General features: G+C 41.6%; 1 protein-coding gene across 1 annotated transcript in view; it reads left to right on the top strand.

The window, feature by feature from the left end:
- tsnare1 (T-SNARE Domain Containing 1) overlaps positions 1–24,593 on the top strand; it is a 380,158-nt gene that overhangs the window by 330,793 nt on the left and 24,772 nt on the right. The window lies entirely within an intron of this gene.

Consider the following 24,593-nt stretch of genomic DNA (forward strand, 5'->3'; position numbering starts at 1 on the left):
TTTCAGTTAACCAGTTTCTGTTTAGAAAAAAGTATTTTACTGATTACACAAAAAAAGAAAAAAATTAGATATGCAAAAAGTCCTCAGACTTGAGAAGCTGATACCAGATCAATGCATTAATTTGGCCAACTCATTGGCATTCTAAAACGATTTGTGTAACTGGGATGTGAACCATATATACTTTACACTTTGATTTAGTCATCTCTCTTGTTTTTAAATCAACTATTCCTTTTTCTCTCCGAGTGCAATGGAATGTAAATGCCTCTCATGTCTTCTGAACATGGCTATTCGAAAGATTGGGATAGTGTTGGGGGGCTGCACGGTGTTGTGGTGGTTAGCACCGTCGCTTCACAGCAAAAGGGTTCCAGGTTCAATTCCCGGCCTTTCTGTCCTTTCTGTATGGAGTTTGTATCAGGCTGAGGTCAGGCCAGTCAAGTTCTTCCACACCAAACTCACTCAGGGGCCATCTCTTGGTACGCTGAAGCATTCAGAGTTCCTTTCCCTGAAACTGAAGGCCCAAGCCCAGTTCCTGAAAAACAACCCCACACCATAATACCCCCTCCACCAAACTCTACACTTGGCACAATGCAGTCAGACAAGTACAGTTCTCCTGGCAACCGCCAAACCCAGTCTCGTCACTCCAGAGAAGGCGTCTCCACAGCTCTAGAGTCCAGCGGCGGCGTGCTTTACACCGCTGCATCCGACGCTTTGCATTGAACTTGGTGATGAGTGGCTTGGATGCAGCTTCTCAGCCATGGAAACCCACTCTATGAAGCTTTTTAAGGTAGTTAATAATCCAGGTGGTTGTGGAAATATCCACCTCTATTTTCTGGAGCATCTCCCGTAGCAGTGGAGCATGAATTATATTGAAAGCAATGGAGTAATCAAAGAACATGATCCCCTAAAGGGCTGCCTGCTTTGTCCAGACGAAAGTGGGCTTGTTGAAGTAGGTAGATGATATTGTCTTCAACCCTGACCGTAGAAAGATAGGGAAACTTCCTGAGACCATCTTGTCTAGGTATAAATGATCACACGTTGAACCATGGCTGTATAGTTGGTGGTAAGGATAATCAGATTCTGGTCTAGTTTTCCTCATGCAGGACGGACACAGTAGCTGTATCCACCATTTGCGTAGAATAGAACCAAGTTTTTATTCTCTCTGTGGAACAATTGACAAACTTTTAGAAAATCTGAAGTTCAGCAGAGAGGGAGATGTGGTTAAATATTCTTCAAATGTGCTTCTGCAGTTATGTATCAGTGAAACAGATAATACTACATCCTTAATATTCATCCTGGGTTCTCACCAGCGCTCCATTGGTGTTCGAATTATTTGCTTGTGATCTACAAAATCTTTCCAGGTTTTGGCAGTTAGGGTGGAAAAGTGAAAAACCCACATTCCAATTAAGTTACTGACAACTCTCAACTCACTGTCTCTTTGTCAGGTATCAAACAAGCATGCACACATTGGGGAGACTTCAGGTGTCCGTCCTCCAGCTGTCAAAAATGTGCATTACCAAACTACAGAGAAATCTACTTTTAACGTTACCCCATCTAAAAATCAAGTTCTTAACCTTATTAACACGTCCATAACATGCTTTTTTTCTGGCTTTGGATACCATTTGGTTTGTGTGCTTGGTTAAGTGATATCATTGCGGTGATGCTGATATATTAAGAAAAAAAAACTGTGAGGCATACTCATTGGATGACTGTGGCATCTCTGGGAATAGAAATGAATTTAACCAACTCCACTTCAGGCTTCCGGCTATTTCACTGATTCAAGTAAAAACTAACTCAGTAGACTGAACTTACAAAATATATTGACCAATTATCTTTAAAAAAACAACTTTGTTATCTCAAGATGATGACATAATTCACCTGTTATCTCTACAAAACAAGCTCTGTTATTTTGAGACCAAGAGATAATTAAATAGAGATCTTGTGATAATGATATAAAACATTTTTTCAACCATGGCCTCTCTCGGTTTCTTTATCCTGCCAGTAGCGCATTTCAGGAAAGATATTTTCAGTGGTACATAAAATCTTGTATTATCCAGTACGTGTTTGAAAGGGTAAGTGTGAAAATTGTCCAGACCTGAGTCCATGTGTAATAAACCACAGAAATGGAAAGGTAGGTCAAGAAAACAGATAACTTGGAAACTTTTTCATAGAAAAAGTTAGTAGTCGTTAAAGATAAATTGGAGATTTAGATTCTGTGGTCATCTGCCAATCAAAAGTTTGTTGGTCCAATTCCCAACTTGGATCACATGCCAAATGGTCTTTGGGCAAGACACTGAATGCGCTGCTGAGGGTGGCAGCACGTTGGAGTAGCTCTGTACCTCACATTGAGATTTTTCTTTTTTTTCTAAATTTCATTCCTGTTATTTCTTGGAAGAAATTGCATTTTTTGGACAACTGTTCCTTCCTGCCTTGGATGCTGTGCAGCTGGATTAATTTTTCCCAATACTTTTGTATATTTTACTCTTTTGTCATGATGCATCACCATAGCAACAAGGTGGTTTACAACAGGGAGCAGCTGAATAACATTGGAAAAGCAGAAATAATTCGACAACTGAAGCCAGAAATCCCACTGGAATTGAAAAGGAGGCGTCGTGGATGCAGAGCAGGAGCAAAGAGGAGAGACAGAAAGAAGAAGTTCAAACCATCTCTGCCATCCTGCATCATGGGAAATGTAAGATCGTTAGCTAACAAGTTGGATGAACTTTTAGCCTTGATAAGGACTCAGCAAGAATATCGGGAATGTAGCATTATGTGTTTTACTGAGACTTGGCTACAGGATCATATACCCGACTCCAGCGTCTCTCTGCCGGGCTTCCTGACTGTACGAGCAGATCGAGATATAAAGAGTAGCAGGAAAAGGAAAGGGGGTGGATTGGCAGTGCTTGTCAACAACATATGGTGTCACCCAGGACATGTTACTGTGAAGAGTCGTCTCTGCAGTCCTGACATTGAACTATTGGCAGTAGGTTTTCGTCCATATTATTTGCCAAGAGAGTTCACCAGTGTTGTTTTGGTGGCTGTTTACATTCCACCCTCAGCTGTTGCCGACACTGCATGTGATGTCATCAGTTCCGTTGTTGCTAAGATACAGACTCAACACCCCAATTCTTTTGTGGCAATATCTGGTGATTTTAATCATGCCTCACTCTCTGCTACACTGCCAACTTTTCAACAGTTTGTCAGCTGCTCTACCAGAGAAAACAAGACATTGGATTTGTTTTACACAAATGTCAAGGATTCATACATTTCCAAATCAAGACCTCCCCTGGGTAAATCAGATCACAACCTTGTTTTTCTCTGTTCAGCATATAAACCCCTTGTCCAGAGACTACCTGTCACAAAAAGGACTGTTAGAAAGTGGTCAGAGGAAGCTGAAGAAGCCTTACCGATTGGATTTCTCTTTGTAAGCCACATGGAGAGGACATTAATGCCATGACTGAGTGTGTGACTGACTATATAAACTTCTGTGTGGACAACACCATCCCCACCAGAACAGTGAGATGCTTCCCTAATAACAAACCCTGGATCACCAGTGAGCTAAAGGAACTATTGAACAGGAAAAAAAGAGCCTTTAGGGAGCGAGACAGGGAGTTACTGAGGAGTATACAGAAGCAGCTCAAAGTCAAGATCAGAGAGAGCAAGGAGGTGTATAGAAAGAAGCTTGAGAGTAAACTGCAGAGGAACAATATCAGAGATGTGTGGTCAGGAATGAAGAAGATCACAGGCCTCAAGCAGAGGGAGGATCGGATGGATGGAAGTCTGGACAGAGCAAATGAGCTGAACACATTCTTCAACAGGTTCAGTTCAGGAACAAGCTCACCATCCTCCCCTCCTGTTCCCAGCCAAAGAGACATCCCACCCTCCTCTGACCCACAGCTTTCCTGTAACATCTCCACCTCCACCTCAGTCATGGATTCTTCTGCTTCCACTAGTTTGTCATCAACCCAATCAGGAGATGCTGCTGTCCCCTTTGCCTCCCCCTCCCACTTTTCTGTTTCTAGAAGTCAGGTGAAGAGGCAGTTGGAGAGACTGAACCGGAACAAGGCTGCAGGTCCAGATGGTGTCAGCCCCCGAGTCCTGAAGGCCTGTGCAGAGCAGCTCTGTGGGATTCTGCAACACCTTTTCAACCTTAGCTTGACCCAAGAGAAGGTACCACTGTTGTGGAAGACATCCTGTCTGGTTCCGGTACCAAAGAAAACTCACCCTTCAGTCATCAATGACTACAGACCTGTTGCCCTGACATCCCACATCATGAAGGTCCTGGAGAGACTCCTGTTGACCCACCTGTGTAAGCAAACCAGCACATATCAGGACCCCCTGCAGTTTGCTTATCGCCATGGAGTTGGAGTTGAAGACGCTATCATACACCTGCTTCAACAAACCCACTGTCATCTGGATAAAGCAGGCAGCACTGTGAGGATCATGTTCTTTGATTTCTCCAGTGCATTTAACACAATCCAGCCTGATCTGCTTAGTCTGAAACTCCAGAAGACTCAGGTGGAGGCCTCAACAATCACCTGGATTAATGACTACCTGACAAACAGACCACAGTTTGTCAGACTGAAGAATTGTGTGTCTAACCAGGTGATCAGCAGCACAGGAGCACCACAGGGGACTGTACTCTCACCATTCCTTTTCACTCTGTACACTTCAGACTTCCAGTACAAGTCAGACTCCTGTCATCTACAGAAATATTCAGATGACTCTGCAGTTGTCGGGTGTATCAGAGATGGACAAGAAGCTGAGTACAGAGAGCTGGTGGACCGCTTTGTGGCATGGTGTGGGAACAATCATCTCATCTTGAATGTTAACAAAACAAAGGAGATGATTGTAGATTTCAGGAGAAACAAGGTCAGATCAAACCCTGTTTCCATCATGGGAGAAGAAGTGGAGGTGGTTGAGGAATATAAATACCTTGGTGTTCATGTGGACAACAGACTGGACTGGAGACACAACAGTGAAGCCATCTACAAGAAAGGACAGAGCAGACTGTACTTCTTGAGGAAGCTAAGGTCCTTCAAGGTTTGCAACAAGATGTTGCAGATCTTCTACAAGTCTGTTGTTGAGAGCGTCATTTCCTCTTGCGTCATCTGTTGGGGCAGCAGCATCAGAACCAGGGACCTAAAAAGACTCAACAACCTGATAAAGAAGGCTGGTTCTGTTCTGGGGACGACTGTGGAACCTCTGGAGACAATAATGCAAAGAAGGATTTTGCATAAAATCAAGAGAATTATGGACAACCCTGAACATCCTCTCCATGAGACTGTCAGAAAACAGAGTCTCTTCAGTTAAAGGCTTCTTCAGTTTGGATGCAAAACGGACCGCTACAGGAAATCTTTCCTGCCCACAGCCATCAGCATCTATAATAACTCTTTGATTTAATTGAGCTACATCAACATTTAATTTCCCTCTGGGATAAATAAAGTATTTTTGAATTGAATTGAATTTGAATTGAATTTGAATTGAATTGATGGATTAGAAAAGCGCTATGTAAATACAGTCTTTTTTTATCACTTACCATGGACTGGGAACTGATGTCATACGCCGACATCATACAGACCAATCATTCGGGGTTGTTGTTTTTTTTAAATTTCTCACAATTGTCTTTTTTTATGTAAATTATTTGAAAGGGTGACAGGTTGAGGTACAGTTTCTCAATATGTGTGTTTATCAAACTGCATTAGTTTCATGACAGATCCATCCTGCCCCTGTAGCAAAATTTAAACCATCCATTAATTATTTGGGCAGGTAAGTTGCCCCTTCTCTGACTGACAAAGATACCACTAATGATGTCATAGATGCTAGATTAAAGTTTTTTCTCCCATCCATTGACAAAATTCAGTCTTTTCTTTATATAACATGCAAGTATTAAGAACTAAAGCAAGATTTTTTTATGGCCCTAAGCTGTGCTTGGATTTCTTATTTCTAATTAACTAACATAAGATAACTATAGAAATTAACCTTAGGACTGGATTAGTTCATGACTAAAGTGAGCCTACTGTTTTGTTTGTTTGTTTTTGTTTTTCCTTTTGTTATTTTTGTAACTTAATTCCTACAGCACTAACTGTTATTATTTCTTTAGGGAGATTTTGTGGAAACTTGTTTGATTCTTAAGTTTACCCTAGCATATTAAACAGTGCTGCCATACTCCACAAAAGCAGCTCCCATGTAATGGTCTCAAATGACTCATGACTAGGAAAGCTTTTCAACACTGTTTTTTTCTTGTGCTTGATGCTCAAGATGTCTTTGCTTGCATAAAGTATTGATTGTCATTTCTTCCCAAAAGAAATGGAAAACAGAAATCCACTGGCAGAAAGTGTTCTATATATAAAACAGCAAGTCAGATCAATGCTGCCATGGTGAGTGGCCCATGCTGAGGCTCAGACGGTAACCCTCAAATGGCTAGACACAGCAGTTACAGCATGACAGTCTAAGAGCGAATAAAAGAAACGGGCTGTTGGAAAGTCACTGCTGTCTCCTCCCACCATTTACTCATGTTCCGTGTAATATTGATGTTCTCCTGTCCAGTCACAGATGAACTAATGCCTGCAGACATGTGGGTTGTTATATTCGTTTTTTCTCTCCGTTTTAGCAGATTAAGAGTTACCTGAGGTCTTAAAGGGATCTTTGTGATGCGTTTTGGTCAAACTGTCACAGTAACAGATGTCAGCAGCTCAGAATTTCCAGCTCTTTTCATAGTAACTGGTTTTGGAGGGTTGAATGAACCACACAACTCTATTCCAGGTGGGGGGGACACTGAAAGATGTAATGGCCAGTTGATACACAAGTCAAATAATTTCCTAATTCCATCTGTTGGTAGGGTTTATTTCTCTGTCCCATATTGTCTCTATTAATCCTGGGCTCAACTGTCAGTCCATTCTTCTATGTTTTTTTTCAGCTTTTGTAAGCTAACATAAACAAATTATTGCAAAGTCTGGTAGCTGCTAGTTTTTGTAACGGTAGAGGGGATGCTGCTCTTGATGGTGCATTCAAAGATAAATTTAGAGGTTTTCCAATATTTCAGTCCAAATGTGATATTTTCTTAAACCTAACCAAGTTAGTTTAAGTCTAAACTGAACTAAGCACTTTTTACTAATTTTATTGTTCGTACTTTCTCTCATACTACCTGATAGAGTGGAAACAGAATCATGTTTCATTCTCAGAAAACATTGTTGATTTCTCTACTTTTTAAAGTGATCCAGCATTGAGTCGGCCAAACAGGGCTGATACATTTATTTTATTTTTTATTTAATCCTTATATAACCAGATAAATCCGTTGAGAACCAATTTTCATTTGCAACAACGATCTGGCCAAGACACAACAGTAAAAAAGAAATTATACAAACAACAATCATAGTACATTGCAGTATGTACCTCAAGGAGAAACATGCCTGATGCCTTTTTAGATCTAACCTGTTACAATCTTTCATTTGATTTTCTGCAATTGTGAAAAAATAATAAGTGGTAATGGAAATAATATGTTTATGTGTCACATTTATGTATTTCCAGAATGGATCTGCCTCTGCTGTATTTACACAGATCTCAGATTAGTTGTTCAGGTTTATGGAAACAGCCCAAAATCTTTTTAACATATGAAGTATTCAGGAAGGATTACTACATTTTGTGTGTGTGTTGTGTAATTAACAGAGTGGCGGAGAATAAGGATCAACCTTCTCACTAATGGTAAATCATATTATGTCTCAATACTTTTGCCCAATTGACAGTGAGTTTGTAGCCACATCAAAGCTGTCTTAAGCTTAGCAGAGAATGCAATGTGATACTATATAGAATAGAATAGATAAGAAAAATACTTTATTAATCCCCCAATGGGGAAAATTAAAATTAGTCAAGTAGTTCAAATAAAATATAAATATTTACAATGATTGCATATTAACAACAACAACAATAATAATAATTATGATAACTGACTAAATAAATAAATTTGAGAAGAACTCAGCAGTTAAAAAGCCTTCTGGCTGTGGGAACAAAGGACCTCCTGAAGCTCTCAGTCCTGCAGCCTCTCACTGCAGCTGCTCCTCTGTCCTGCAGGATGCTGTGGAGAGGATGTTTATTATTCTCCAAAAGAGAATATAATTTCCTCCTCATCCGTTTCTCCACCACAGCACAGAGGGTCCAGCCTTCTGCCTACAACAGAACCAGCCTTTTTCACCAGTTTGTCCAGGCGCCTACAGTTTCTGTCTGTAGTGCAACTCCCCCAGCAGACAGCAGCATAGAACAGTGCACTCTCAGTGATAGTGTGATAAAACATGCACATCATATCACTGCAGACATTGAAGGACCTGAGCCGTCTCAGGAAAAAGAGACGGCTCTGGCCCCTCCTGTACACTGCTTCTATGTTGGCAGACCACTCCAGTTTATTATCCAGCCTTCTCCATCTGAAGGCTCATATTGAAAAGCCTCTAAAGTGGGACTGCTAGTTGACCAGCACTGTCCCTCAGAAGCCTTGGACAGACTCCATCTGGGCCTGAAGTCCTCCCTGACTTAAGTCTCCTGAGCTCAGCTCCAACCTCCTCTATAGGTAGACACAGAGGTTGTAGCGGAGGGATGGCGACAGGAGTGATGTTGCTATCAATCATAGAGATGGGGGTGGGGGTGCAGCTGGACAGAGGAGGGCTAGTGGTGGGAGTTGCTGCAGATGTGAAGGTGCAGCTGGACTGAGGAGGCCAGGCGGTAGAAGCTGCGGCAGAGGTGGAGGTATAGATTCTATATATATATATATATATATATATAGGTATATTATCATCTATTTTATTGCTTTCACTTACAGAAATCTAATGTTATACAAACTCATTGTACTACTAATAACTTCGTAGTTAACTTATATAACTTATAATATTCTGTCTACTTTTATAATCTTTATTCCAAAATCATCAAAGCTATTGGAAACATAATATCAGAACACTGTCTGTCAGGTATCAGCTTACTTAAAGACAGGGTGTCACGCTCAAACAAAAAGTGGAAAAACAGAAACAGAAAACATTTCATGATGGTATTATTGGTGTGAATTAGAGGGATTCAGTGATTTTAAAAGGATAAAGATGGGCATACACGTCTTTAAAGTTAGTTGAGAAGATGGATATTGATCTTGTGCCTGCTCACTAAATGAAGCTGAAGCAGACAACAACAGAATATTTGCTTAGATTAACATTAAAACAGGAAAACACACAGTTTGCCCAATTCCAATATTAAAAACACACCCATCTATACCTATTTTACATTTGTGCAGATCACACAAACAGCACAATGTATAGCTTTAGAGGTATATATATTTTCAGCATCATCCTACTAGGTGCGAAAAACCAAATTAAGATAAGCCAATGCACTTTTTGGATGGAGTATAGTCGCTTTGAAGGTTACATTTATTTGTAATGATATTTGAAACTGTAAATAGAAAATAGTCACTGTCACTCAGACAAAATGCTGGCATAAAAAACAAACTCCACTTTTTCCTGTTAAAAGCACTAAGAAAAGAAACACCAAGACGATAGTTTTTTGGTTTGTTTTTAAATCTTTTATAATGAGACAAGGGACCTCAAAGCATAGAGTCTTTCAAATTAGGGATGTCACAAATGATTCATTTTGAAAACATTGTTCATTATAAAAATAGCTGGTGTCACGATGAAATCCATGAGATTGTTACAGCGACCCCTTCATTGGTCAGTGTACACCAACTACCAACTGACACCACTAGATGGGTTTTGAACCTTAAACGTGTGCTTCTGACTATTTTTGAAGCACAAAAACCTTTGTTATGCACATTTCCTAAAACCGCCAGGGCTGGGCTGAAACTTGATCTCCTGCCAAGTAATTTCCCAGAATTACATTTATGTCTTCTAACTACAACGTAGGTCGAACACCAATGTGGACATCTCCATTTACAAGGCCACAAAACAGATTTACCGTATACAAAGAAGCACAGACGGTGGTTAAACCCATTCCTCGCACTACCAAACAGCTACCAGTATCTGTCTCGTAAGAAAAGGGCTAAACAGAATCATAAAATAAAAGAATCCTTTAGAAAAGGACCACGACAGGTGAGGACAAGTTTTACTCTAGATACATCAGGCAAATTGACATTCAGAACAATCTGTCTTAACTAAGGACTAAACCTAAAGGAGGAGGTAGAAAGGCACGCTGCGACACGCTGTACATAGTACAAACAAAATGCCACCGAAAAAAAACACGGATGATGCCGATTTAAGAAAGTCGCTAGAACTTCTAACCGAGGAAGTGACAGCGGTAAAAAACCGCTTAAACCAATCCTCGGCTGGGGAAGACGTGAGCGAGATCAAAAAGTCACTCGACTTCCTCACGGACGAAGCTACTGCGATCAAACAACAGCAACAACTACTACTCCAGATGATGGAGGAGATTAAACACCTGAGAGCACAAAATACAGAGCAACAGAAAAAAATCACAGACCTGGAGAGGCGTGTCGACGATTTGGAGCAATACTCCAGGGTAAACAAGGTGATGGTCACGGGACTTAAGATCAAGCCCCGGTCGTACGCCAAGGCTGTGGCGGCGAGCACCGGCGCGGGGCGCGAGGAGCTTGATGGAAGTTCTGCAGAACAACAGGTAGCAGCGTTCCTAGAGTCAAGGGGGATCTCTTTGGATCTGGAATATATCGAGGCTTGCCATCCTCTCCCCGGGAGGAGAGATACAGATCAACCTGCCGTGGTCATGAGGTTCACAAATAGAAAGAAAAAGATTGAACTACTAAAACAACGAAGAAAACTAAAAGGATCCAATGTTTACTTAAACAACCACTTAACACGGAAAAATGCGGAAATAGCACAAAGGGCAAGAATCCTGCGAAAACAAAATAAGATACAAAGCACCTGGGTGACCAACAGCAAGATCTACATTAAGCTCAATGGACCACCAGAGGAAGCAAAGGTTTGGATGATCAGAAGCATGGAGGAGCTGACAAAGTACGACTAAGTTGGGCTAATCATTAAAAAAGGTAACGACTAAATCACGCTTGAACAATGACATCAAACATCACATCACAATTATATCAAAACATGAATGACTCTTTTTACTGGAATATGGATTATGAAAACATGGAATTAAATTCGCAGATCATTGAACGCAGTGACTATGATCCGGAAAATGAATTAGACCCAGATACTATGTTTATGTCCGATACAAACATTTCCTGCCGATACTATTCAGAAGATGAGTTCAACTCTGTTAACACTGGAACAAACCTATCAATAATACATTTTAACAGCAGAAGTATGTACACAAACTTCAGTAGCATTAAAAAGTACGTGCAGCAATTCACTTCTCCATTCAGTATTGTGGCAATATCAGAGACCTGGTTCAATGAAGGAAGAGGAATAAATCACTTTTATTTAGAAGGTTATGAACTTTGCTATGTGAACAGGAAAAACAAAGCAGGTGGAGGAGTAGCAGTATATATTAGTAAAGAAATTTAATTTAAAAAAATTGAAAATATGTCTGTGGCAGTGGATGATTTACTTGAATGTGTATCAATTGAAATAAACTGTGAAAGAAAAAGGAACATTATAATAAGCTGTATATATAGATTGCCTGGGTCAAGTGTTAAATCATTTATGGAATGGATGGAGGATACATTTTCAAGTATAAGTAAAACACTGTTTATTTGCGGAGACTACAATATTGACTTATTAAATCCAAATAAACATCATGCGACAGATGAGTTTCTGAATACTATGTATAGTATGAGCCTTGTCCCAACCATCTCCAGACCCAGTAGAATAACCTCACATAGTGCTACACTTATTGATAATATCTTTACAAATACTAGTGAAAAAATCAACATCAGTGGACTCATGACATGTGATATAACAGATCACCTGCCAATCTTTGGACTGTACAATGAAAAGTACGAAAAAAATCTGAGGCAAAACAAAATATCTTTAAAAGGGAGATAAATGAGAAAAATATTGACGCACTAAATTGTGACCTGGCAAATCAAGACTGGACGGCTGTCATGGTAGAAGAAGAGATAAACAGAGCATACAATAATTACGTAGAAATATTCTGTAGATTATATGATAAACACTATCCTTTGCGCCTATACAGAAAAAATGATACATCTCAAAAAAGTCCTTGGCTGACAAATGGATTACTAAATGCGTGCAAAAAGAAAAATACTTTATATTGACAATTTATTAAACTAAAGACTGAGGAATCAGAAAAACGCTATAAAGTTTACAAAAATAAATTAACAAACATTATTAGAAATAGTAAAAAATTATATTATGAAAATCAATTAAATGCAAATAAGACCAACATGAAGGGAATTTGGAATATATTAAACACGGTGTTAAAAAATAATCATGTAACCAACTCATACCCAGATTATTTTATAGACCACTCTATTGAAGAGCATAATATGGAGAATATTGTAAACAAATTTAATGAATTCTATATAAATATCGGACCCAAACTAGCAAATAAAATCCTAGTAAGCAACAGCAATGACTCTGCAAACTCATTAAAAAATAGGAATCCAAAAACCATTTTTCTCACAGATGTGAATGAGGAAGAAATTAAAGCGGTCGTGAACAAATTAAAAAATAAATCCTCTATGGATAGTTTTGACATAAACATGAGAGTAGTAAAAAAAATAATCAATAATATCTCAAAACCTTTAACTTATATATGCAACCTTTCTCTCCAAACTGGAAATTTCCCAGAAAAAATGAAAATTGCTAAAGTAATACCACTTTTTAAAAGTGGAAATAAGCACATCTTCACAAATTATAGACCAGTCTCTCTTCTACCCCAGTTCTCAAAAATATTAGAAAAATTGTTCAACACCAGACTAGAAACATTTATTGAGAAACATAAACTGCTTAATGATGGACAATACGGATTTAGACCAAAGAGATCAACCACAATGGCAATCATAGACGCTGTAGAAGAAATCACTGATGCAATAGACAACAAAAAGCACGCTGTCGGAATTTTCATAGATCTGAAGAAAGCATTTGATACAATTGATCACGGTATCCTACTTCAAAAATTAGAAAAATATGGCATACGGGGAGTGGCCTTGAACTGGATTAAAAGCTATTTAACAGAGAGACAGCAATTTGTGAAGTTGGGTGAGTTTGAGTCTGAACGAATGGGCATTGTTTGTGGTCTTCCTCAAGGTTCTATACTGGCCCCATTACTGTTTAACTTATACATTAATGACATATTTAAGGTCTCTAACGTGCTAAAAATGGTATTATTTGCGGATGATACAAATTTATTTCACTGTGATGAGAATTACAGTAAGCTAATAGAAGAGGTAAATCATGAATTAACTAAAGTACAAACATGGCTGAATATGAATAAATTATCACTCAATTTAAACAAAACAAAAGTTATCACATTTGGAAATTATAGAGAAAAAGATAAATCAGCAATTAACATAAATGGGACTGAAATAGAGAAAGTAGCCGAAATCAAATTCTTAGGAATCACATTTGATAATAAACTGAGCTGGAAATCACATATCAGACATATACAGAAAATGGCAGCAAAAAATATTTCAATAGTGAACAAAGCTAAATATGTTCTAGATCCTAAGGCTTTGCATATATTGTACTCCTGCCTGGTATCACCATACTTAACCTATGGAATTGAAGTCTGGGGAAATAACTATAGAAGTTCACTTCAGTCCCTAGTAACAATACAAAAGCGAGCCGTAAGAATCATTAATAAAGTGGGCTACCTTGAACACACAAATCCATTGTTTCTGCAGTCCAAAATATTAAAACTACAAGATTTAATTAATTTCTATACAGCACAGCTATTGTTCAAAGCAAGTAAGGAATTATTACCGACAAATATACAAAGAATATTTTTAAAAAGAGAAGGTAACTACAATTTGAGGGGCTATGGAAAATTCAAAGTACCAGCAGTGAGGACCACGAGGAAAACCATGTGTGTCTCTGCATGTGGCGTCCGTCTATGGAACAGTCTATGTGTCAATATTAAACAATGCCCATCCATTCACCTTTTCAAACTAAGATACAAAAAAATGATATTATTAAAGTATGGTGCGCAAGAAGATCGCTGCGTACGACAGTAAAATATGTTATAATCAGTTACTCACAGGTCTTACCGTTGGGGTATTCTTATTACCATTGCTGGTATTTTTTAAGGAAGAAGAAAGGGGGGAAGAGAAATGTTTGTATATATATATGTATGCATAAATATATATATATGTACATGTGTATGTATGTGTATGTATTTTTTCCTTTTCTTTTTTGCAACTGTACTATCTACACACATTTGATGGAGAACAAATGATGTAAATGGCGGCGGCCTTATTATTTATTAAGAATTGAATGGGGGTGGGAATCTATAAGCTTGTCTTCATCCCACTCCTTTCCAAGCTTATTTGAATTTGCACAAATACTTAGCTGCTTGTTCTGTATATTATTTTTGCTTGGAATAAACTAAACAAAACGATTCACCCTTCCTGGCTTACCCCTTGCTTATCTTAGCCTAGCTCAATTAAAGCTTAATCCAACAGCCTTAGTAGCAGAATTGTCTGAGACCTTTTCTCAAATATTCTTTCATGTGCCAATGCATATTCATCTGCTTCAGAAACAGTTTTTGCCACAAGGTCAGCAATATGAGTAGCAAAATCAGGTGGGATTCACTCTTTCAACTGGTTTAGTACCATCAAGTCTAAAAGATCGACAAAATTCTTCAAATCCAAAGCAGAACACCACCTATTGAAATGTTTGATTCAGTCCCGAGCAAATTTCATGTGTGATTCACTGTGATTATCAGACTTTCTCCAGAATTGAAAACACTACCAATTCATATGCCCTCAAAACACTATTCAATTCAATTCATTCAATTCATTTTTATTTATATAGCGCAAAATACAACAAATGTCATCTCAAGGCACTTAGATAGTAAGTCCAATTCAAGCCAATTGGAATTCAATTAATTAATAATAATCATAATTCATAAAATAATCCACTACAACATGTCTGGCAGGCAGTTGCACTGATGGCAGAATAAACCTTATGGTCCTGTCTGCAACATAATCACAAAGTCCGCGTCAGGCCAACCTTTAGCATCAACATGATCAAAAATGTCAAAAAAATTTATCTGGATTTCTTTGATTGAACTTTGGGGTTAAAGGACACACCTTCCCCACCTTGGAAAATCAGACTATCTCTCTCTGCTCCTAATACCGGCCTACACCCCTCTCAGAAGACAAACAAACCCAAGCACACAAATCATCAAAACCTGTAGCTGAAGGAGAGAATTTTCAGACCAGGACTGCTTTGCCTGCACAAAGTGGAACATCTTTGAACATCAGGGCCTTGAGACAAACAGAGAGACTTCTTTTTTACATAAAGTGCTGTGTAGAAAATGTGACAGTCAACAAAAGCATCCAGGTTTTTCCAAATAGGAAAACAACTATTTTACCTGCTTCGAGACCACAATCATGTTCAATCAATACAATCATTCCGGACATCTTAACCACCAAAGTGCTCCATCTACAGATACCACCCCCCACCTACATCTGGATAAAACACTTCCTCACACACCGCCCACACTCTTCCAGACTCCCAGTTCTCCTACCGAATTACACTCAGTACTGGCTCCCCCCAAGGCTGTGTGATGAGCCCCCTGCTCTATGCCCTGTATAGAGGGTCTGACTCTATATGACTGTACTCCACCCAACCAATGCCATCATCAAATATGCTGATGATACCACTGTACTTTGACTCACCTCAGATGGGGATGAGGTACAGGGAACTGTCCTACTTGTGCTCAGCAAACAACCTGCTTCTGAATGTGAATAAAACAAAATATGTTTATGTTTTTGGGAGATGCTTTTATTCAAAGCAACTTACAGGTAGGCAAGCAGGGTAAGGGGGTCTTGCCTAATGACCCTTACTGGAAATAGTACCTTTCATGCAGGGGATTTACCATTACACCATCCAGTCACTAAACTAACTTGTCATGGACTTCAGGGAGCACATGCAAGACCACAATCCCCTCTTTACAGACGGGAAACGTGTGGAAACTGTCACCACCTTCAGGTTTCTGGGCACTCACATCTCTGGTGATTTGCTGCACATCCCCCGGGAAAAACAACCTGGACAAGTAGCTGCTGGTGGTCTTCTATCACTCCTCTGTGGAAAGTGTACTTGCATACTGCCTGCGTGTGTGGTACATTGGCTACACAACTGAGAATAGAAAGTCTGTACCAAAACATCATCAGCCCTGATCTCCCTGGAGGACTTGTCCAGATCCTACTGCCTTGGGAAAACTTGGGCCAGAGGAGACCCCTGCCCATCACTTGTTTGACCGGCTGCACTCAGGACAGCGCTTTAGGTCAATTAAGTCTCGCACCAGCAGACTGACTGGGCCATATGGACTGCAATTAATCACTGACATACACCCCCAATTGGTCTGTCAGAACATTCTTGAAACCACCTGAAAGTCCTTTGCCATGACCTCACCGAATACCCTCCACACCAGGGTTTTAGCTTCAGCAACCACCAACGCTGCAGCCCTTTTAGCCATTCAGTACCTGTCAGCTGCTTCAGGTGACCCCCAGGACGATGAACCCTCAAAGCTTTTAACATTCAGCTTGCCGGCTTCCTTTACCCCCCGTGTCTACTAGCGGGTCCTGCATGGGTTTCTGCCATGGCAGGTATGGTCATCTTTTAGGCCACAGCTTTTGGAAGCTGCATCCACAATGGAGGTCCTGAACATGGTTCATTCAGATTCCATATCCCCAACCTCCCCGGTATGTGAGAAAAAAATCTGGTGCGAGTTGAAGATTTTGCGGACCACCAGACATTCCTAGTTTCCCTCACTACCTGTTTAGGCTTACCAAGTCTGTCTGGTAGTCTTCCCACCAACAGATCCAACAGTTAGACATCTCTGCCCCTCTTTTCACCCCCATGTCCAAGACATACGGCTGCAGGTATGATGACACAACTACAGAGTCGATGATCGACCTTTAGCCTAAGGTGGCCTGGTACCAGATACAATTATGACCCAACTTATGCTTGAACATTGTGTACATAATGGATAGTCCATGACTCTCACAGAAATTCAAAAATAATAAACCACTTGGGTTCAGAACAGGGAAGTCGTTCCTACCTTCACACCTCTCTCTAGGTCACTCCATCATTGCCTACATAGGCATTAAAGTCCCCCAGTAGAACAATGGAGTACCCAGGTGGCACCCCCTCCAGGAACTGCGAGGTAACTGTATTTTAACTGGTGCCACTCCATCTAGGTCTTTGAATCACTCTTAGTCTGACCCTTCCCCTGAGACCAATTTGCCATGGTAGAACTAATGCCCCCTACAACACAGCTCTCAGGATCATGGGGAAAGTCCTCCAACACATTAAGGTGGCGATTCCATGGAGAGGAAAACTGTATCACAGATAAACTACTTATTTTTTTGTTTATTTGTTTTGTCTTTTTTTGAGCATATTTGTTTATGACATATTTCATAGTATATATAAATATGCAGTGTTATTCTCATTAGGTCTTGTAACGTTACCCTACCTGGTCTTTTAACATGTTTTTGTAGCTTCTGGAGATGTCTTTTCAGCCTCTTAACAACAAATTCACATATATGTGCATGTACAGGGTTCAGACAGTTTTGTTCTTACGACAGTGCCATTACATCTCATAACTTTAGGGGGAGACAGAGAGTTTAATTTTAGTTTTAACACTTTATACACGAGTGATAAACACAAGGCCAAGTTCAGTTAGTCATAAAGATCATAGTTCAGAGGAGAAAACAAATGAACAGAATCCCTGAACATGTTGAACAGTTTCAGAATGTGCCTTAGTGTGGAGGAGCAGGAAGATGAAAACTGCAATGTTCCAGCTCTACTCCTAACAATATACTGTCATGTCTGTGTCATATATCTGTATCTTTATCATGTTCATGAGATGAGTGAATAATGGCAAAATTATGAAGTAATGGGACACTAAACTAATTAGTAAATATAAGATCACATGCTGCCTAATATGAATATATGTGTAAATGAAATGGGATATTTTGACATACATTCAACATGCATGAAACATACTCAAATGTTTGCAGTTTATTCATGTAAAGTTAGTTTATCATTTCATCAAGTGATGCTCATGTACTAAGACATAGTTTCAGTTTTTGTTCAAAGCTATTTGATCTTGTTTTCTGTTAAGAGCTGATTTTTCAGTGTATCTGAAAAATCTACCAGCCCGAGAACAGGTACAGACAAATGGCAGAGCTACAAAATTCATCACTACTTTGTTATCTTTGGTGTTGAAATTTTTCTTTGATGTTTGAGCTTTAATATGCAGAATTATGTATATCAGTCTACATTATATTTTAATCAAAACCACATTTCCCTTTTCCCTAAACCTAATCAAACAGTGTGTCAAAAAAAAAAATTCACATGCAGTGTAACAGTAACAGGCCCAGAAGGGCTGTAAACTAGAGTCTCCATGGTGAAACTGTTTTAATCCTCCATTGTCCCTACAGCCCCTTCTTTACACTGTATTTTTACCCTGGCTGCCCCTGCAGCATGAAGAAGGACCATAAATGAGAACCCAGATCAGTGAGACATAATAATAAGAGCTCCTAGTCAACCATCAGTATGTTATGAGTTGTGGAAGAAGATGTGTTTATATCATCTGGAATTAGGAGTTATTAGAGTAGTGCTCATGCTAAATGAATAAAGTGTTAGAACCATCTGAACCATTTTAATCTATTCTTTAATAACCATGCTTTAACAGCTGGTTTGAGAGAGTGAGAGAGAGAGAGAGAGAGAGAGAGAGAGAGAGAGGATGGAGTTGTCCGTTTACTGCATATACTGCACCAAATAAGAGTGGAAAACAATGAGGATTGCTTTTTGGCTGCCAGTGGACAGGACAGTATCAGAAGTTAATGACAGTGAAATGTTCAATAAAACTGCATAATTTAAGCTCTGTGGGTCGTTGTTGTTATCTCACTTGCTCAACAAATTATGCTCAAACATAAATCTCAGTGCAACCACCACCTGTCCCTTAAGTGGGGAAGTTTTCTCTATTTAGCAGAATACATTTTAACCATCATTTAATGAACGACCAGTAAATTTGTTTTTGATATTCAGATGATTAACAAGATGATGTATCAAAATGATCCAACTGATTCTATTTTTGTTTCAAAAACGTTTGCAAAATTCTGATAATCTTCCAAACTTCAGCATTGTTTCCTGCTAACTGGTATGCAAATTATTATGCAAAACTAATGTGTTGACCACAATGAGCTAACTCCATTACATACTGTAGATGATGGGTAAACATGAGTATGATGTTAAGATTTACTTTAAAGAATCAGTGTGGCAGCTGTGTACATTCAGCCTAAGAGAGCAGAAACCTGTTAGTTAACAAGGAACCTGTCAGTAACTGAGAACAACATTATATATCAGTTCATATTAATTAGAATCAGTTGTGTTAAAGCAGGGAAACATCTAAAACATGCAAGGCAGGTCCTCCGGGGACGCATGTTCAATAACACTGCTATATGTTAAAACTAGAATTGTAGACACTGTTCGCATATGCTTCACCAACGAAAAAACTTAAACTAACAGACAAAAAGCTAGACAGTATGTGAAACAGTACATGAAAAGTGTGAGTGTGATTGAGTGAAAGAGTGATGGAGAACAGCCGCAAAAGAGAGAGAATGGATAATTGTAACTGCAATACATCAGTTTAGTGAGGGTGACAATGACAAAAATAACTGGAGAGCCACTTCTGCTCTAAAATCAATAGCCTGGCTCTTTATGGCACTCTAAATAATGCAATAACTACACACTGACACTTATTCCTATACAAATTATGTCACCAGAACTGCCCTCACATCGTGTTTGCAGAGTCATGAGGGGATTGAGGTTTCTCAATATGCATACCGATGAAATTTGCTGTCTTTATACTACCATATATCAGGTTTCTTGCTCTGTTTAAGTCATTGTAAAAGGAAAAAGTTGAAGGGTTGAGAATAATTAGACGTACACTTTGTAACTACGTTTGAACTGCGTAACATTGAGTCATTTGATTATATTTTTCTGTCAGGTAAAAAAAAAAACTCTTGCTACTTCTTACATTCCTGGGTCTTGGTAAATCTAACTCAAGCTGCTTAATATACATTTAACTGAGACAAAAGGGAGCTCTAAAAATGATCATGTTTCAAGTACAGCCTATGGCTCAGGCTTGAATAATAGTATTGTAGTGTCCTTTCCAAAGATATGCTTGAAAACACCTTTGTATCCAACCATAGTTTTGTAAACTGGCAAATCTACATTTGTATTCTTAGTCTTACTACTGTGGACTTGTACTATATGTATTTGGCCTGCTAACTTTACATGTCACTACATCAAGACTCAGGCAAAAACATTTCAGTGTGGAAGCCCAAGCCCAGACTAATTGTCACGCCTCTGCTTGGAACCCAAATATGACACCAACTGACCAAGAACAAGTTTATTTATAAAGGAAGGTGTGGGAAGGTGGGGCTCTGGTCCAAGGGGGTATGGGCTGGAGAGGGGGTCCAGGGGGAAACAGCTGCAGGTTTGTTTGAGGAGATGGCTGAGCTTTGCAGGCTGGCAGGCAGGCTGGATGGCAAGCAGGCTGGCACACAAGCAGATCAGGAAACTAAACAAAAACAGATTTACGTTAGCAACAGATGGAGTACTAGACTGTGCTCGGCTAGAAGTCACTTTTGACAAACCGTGAGACAGAATGACGATCCGGCAGCGACTGAAGGTAGGACAGGAACTAAACGCAGACTGGGTGGTGAGCTGAGGGGAACCAGGTGGCTTGATTGAAGCAGCAGGGCAGGTGTGGAGTGGCAGGTAGGCAGATCCAGAGGTGACAGAGTGCAAGGGGAAGGAAAAGGTGACAGAGTGCAAGGGGAAGGAAAAGGTGACAAACACACAAACAGGAAGAGACAAAGATAAAACAGAAACAAACAGTACGAACAAGCACAAAAACTGTCATGACGCTGGCCTTGTGACACTAATTATTGATTCCTGTGAGTGAAACCATGGCGGAAAACATCCCATTCTTTTTTTAATACATGTACAAACTTTGGTCATAAACTGAGTGGTTGTTTTCTTATTTTGTATCGAACTAAATAAAAGAACGCTTTTACCTGCAATTATGAAGAACCGAGTTTAGTATTCAACCTTCACCTGTCATGGTTCTACAACTCTCTCTCCCAACTGGTAATTTTCCACTCTATCAGGCTCACCTGCTGCCACTTAACGAGCATTACTCTGCTGCCTATTGTCTTTAATTGACCCTCGTTAACAATCTGTGGCTATCATTGGCTGGCTCTTGTCACCTGCTGCCTTTCTCTGTCCATATAAACCTCAGTTCCCCAGTGCCTGAAAACCTGACCTGTCTGTCTGAAACCCACCCTGATCTCCAGCCACGGTAATTCTGACCTGCCTTCTGCCTTGCGACTAAGAATTTGGATTTACCTGAACTGTGCTGCTGCCCTGCCTGATCTTTCCTGTTGCGTGTGTGTACCCCTCCAGGACCCAGAGGGCTCGGACCCTCCACCACCGGCGCCACAGGACTCTTCTCAGCCACTGGGGAACGCACACACACAGGCCCCGGATTCAACCTCCCAACTTCCTCTCCCCCTGAACCCTAAAATAAACTGTGATAAGTGACGCATCTGGGTCTCTCGTCTGTCTTTCTGACAGTACGATCTGACCAGCATGGACCCAGCTCACGAGTCTTCCGACATGGACCTCACACCCGTCATGGCCTCTGCACCCGAACCAACTGCTCTTGACCGTCTGCAGCACACAGAGGGAGCGGTGGCTCGGATGACCGGCGACATAGCTTCTCTGATCCAACTGGGCCATCAGCAACAACAGCAGTTCATGCAACACCAACAGATAATTCAACAGCAGCAACAACAACTTGCCCAAGTGCTTCAGCTACTCACCAACCCGACCCTCCCATCTGCTCCGTCTCAGCCTGTGTCTGCTCCATCTGCACAAGCCCTTCGCTCAGGACCAACGCCCCCTCCTGACCCCAACATTCCAAATCAAGTGGCACCGTCTTCAGTCTCCATAGTCCCTGAGCCCAAGGTGGGAAATCCGGAGCGTTTCAACGGTGACCATACCCAAGTCCAGCCGTTTCTGTCGAGCTGCAGAATCCAGTTTGCACTTCAGCCCAGGACATTTGCTACAGAGGCGGCCAAGGTAGGATATGTCATCACCCACTTGACTGGTTGGGCTCGGCTGTGGGGAACTGCAGAATTCGACCGCCAGACCCCAGCCTGCACTTCATTCAACACGTTCACTGAGGAGATGGAGAAAGTTTTTGACCTGGGGTCTTCGTCGGCTGAAGCGTCCCAAGAGCTGATGAGTATTCACCAGGGGAACCGGACCGTGGCGGATTACTCCATTGACTTCCGCACCCTGGCGAGACGCAGCACATGGAACATGGACGCACAGACGGATGCTTTCCTCCACAGCTTTGCGGGCTACCTCAAGGATGAGCTGATCTCCCACGAACCACCCAAGACACTTGATGAAGCCATCGCCCTGGCAGTCCGACTCGATCGTCGGATCCAGACCCGGCGCCGTGAGAGAGGACACTTCCTTGTCTCCGCTGGCCAAACCCCAGAACCAGCCTGACCAGACCGAACCCATGGAGATTGGCCGCGCCTCCATCTCCCCAGAAGAGCGGCAACGTCGCTTCACTGCCCAGCTGTGCCTCTACTGCGGCGGCGACGGTCACAGAGTCAGCAACTGCCCAGCAAAAGCCAGAGCTCACCGGTCATAGGGGAGATCATTTTTACCAAGCTTGACCTCAGAAATGCATATCACCTGGTCCGGATAAGAGAGGGGGATGAGTGGAAGACTGCATTCAACACACCCACCGGTCATTATGAATATCAGGTCATGCCCTTCGGACTCACCAATGCTCCTGCTGTTTTCCAGACCCTGGTTAATGACATCCTCCGTGACATGTTGAACAGGTTCGTTTTTGTTTACTTGGAGGATATTTTAATATTCTCCAAGAACCTATCAGAACACATTATTCACGTGCAGTCAGTACTTCACCATCTTCTCAAGAATTCACTCTATGTCAAGGCAGAGAAGTGTGACTTTCATGTCAGCTCTGTGTCCTTCCTAGGGTACGTTGTGGCAGAGGGTAGTATACAGATGGACCCAGCCAAGGTTGCAGCAGTGACGTCTTGGCCAGCCCCAGAGAGCCGTAAGAGGTTGCAACAGTTCCTAGGCTTTGCCAACTTCTACAGGAGGTTCATCCGGGGATTCAGTGCAGTGGCAGCTCCACTCACCGCACTGACCAGTACCAAACAGCCATTCAAATGGACTCTGGCTGCTGACAAAGCCTTTGAGACGCTGAAGGCGCGGTTCACCTCAGCTCCCATCCTCCGGTTGCCAGACGAGGACCTGCAGTTCGTGGTGGAAGTAGATGCTTCGGATGTTGGTGTCGGAGCGGTGCTGTCCCAGCGATCACCAGAAGACGGCAAGATGCACCCGTGTGCTTTCTTCTCTCGGAGGCTGACTGCATCCGAGCAGAACTACGACATTGGCAATCGAGAGTTACTTGCCGTCAAACTTGCCCTAGAGGAGTGGCGTCACTGGCTGGAGGGGTGCAAGACTCCATTCCTGGTCTGGACTGACCACAAGAACCTGGAGTACATCCGTTCAGCAAAGAGACTGAATCCCCGTCAAAGTCGCTGGGCCCTGTTCTTCACCCGCTTTAACTTCACCCTCTCCTACCGTCCCGGCTCACGCAATGCTAAGCCAGATGCCTTGTCACGCATGTTTCAGAAAGATGACATGTCAGCCGAGGACCCAGAACCAATCCTTCCAAACCCGTGCGTCATTGCCACCCTGACCTGGAACATGGAGGAGGTGAGAGAGGCTATCAGAAACCAGCCCAGCCCAAGTGCGTGCCCCAACAACAGTCTCTTTGTTCCGGCAGACCTGAGATCCCAGGTAATCCAATGGGGGCACGATTCCCACCTGGCCTGTCACCCTGGTGTCGCACGCACTCTCCATCTTCTCTCCCAGCGGTTCTGGTGGCCATCGCTGAGGAGGGATGTCCGTGACTTTGTCCGAGCCTGCCCTACTTGCTGCCAGCACAAGACCTCCAGCCGGCTTACTACAGCCCCTGCCGGTACCCATGCGCCCCTGGTCCCACATCTCGCTGGACTTTGTCACCGGACTTCCCCCCTCTGACGGTAATACTGTCATCCTGACCATCGTAGACCGGTTCAGCAAGATGGCGCACTTCGTTCCACTGCCAAAGTTGCCTTCTGCCAAAGAGACTGCCCAGGTAGTGCTTGAGCAGGTGTTCCGCATCCATGGCTTGCCACGGGATGTAGTGTCTGACCGGGGCCCGCAGTTTCCATCAGCCTTTTGGAGAGACTTCTGCAGTCTTCCCGGAGCCACAGCCAGTCTTACGTCACGTTTCCACCCGCAGTCAAATGGACAGACTGAACGGATCAATCAGGAGCTGGAGAAGTCTCTGCGGTGCATGGCGTCACGTAA

This window comes from Odontesthes bonariensis, chromosome 5, assembly GCF_027942865.1.
Source record: "Odontesthes bonariensis isolate fOdoBon6 chromosome 5, fOdoBon6.hap1, whole genome shotgun sequence".
In the NCBI taxonomy this organism is placed as follows: Eukaryota; Metazoa; Chordata; class Actinopteri; order Atheriniformes; family Atherinopsidae; genus Odontesthes; species Odontesthes bonariensis.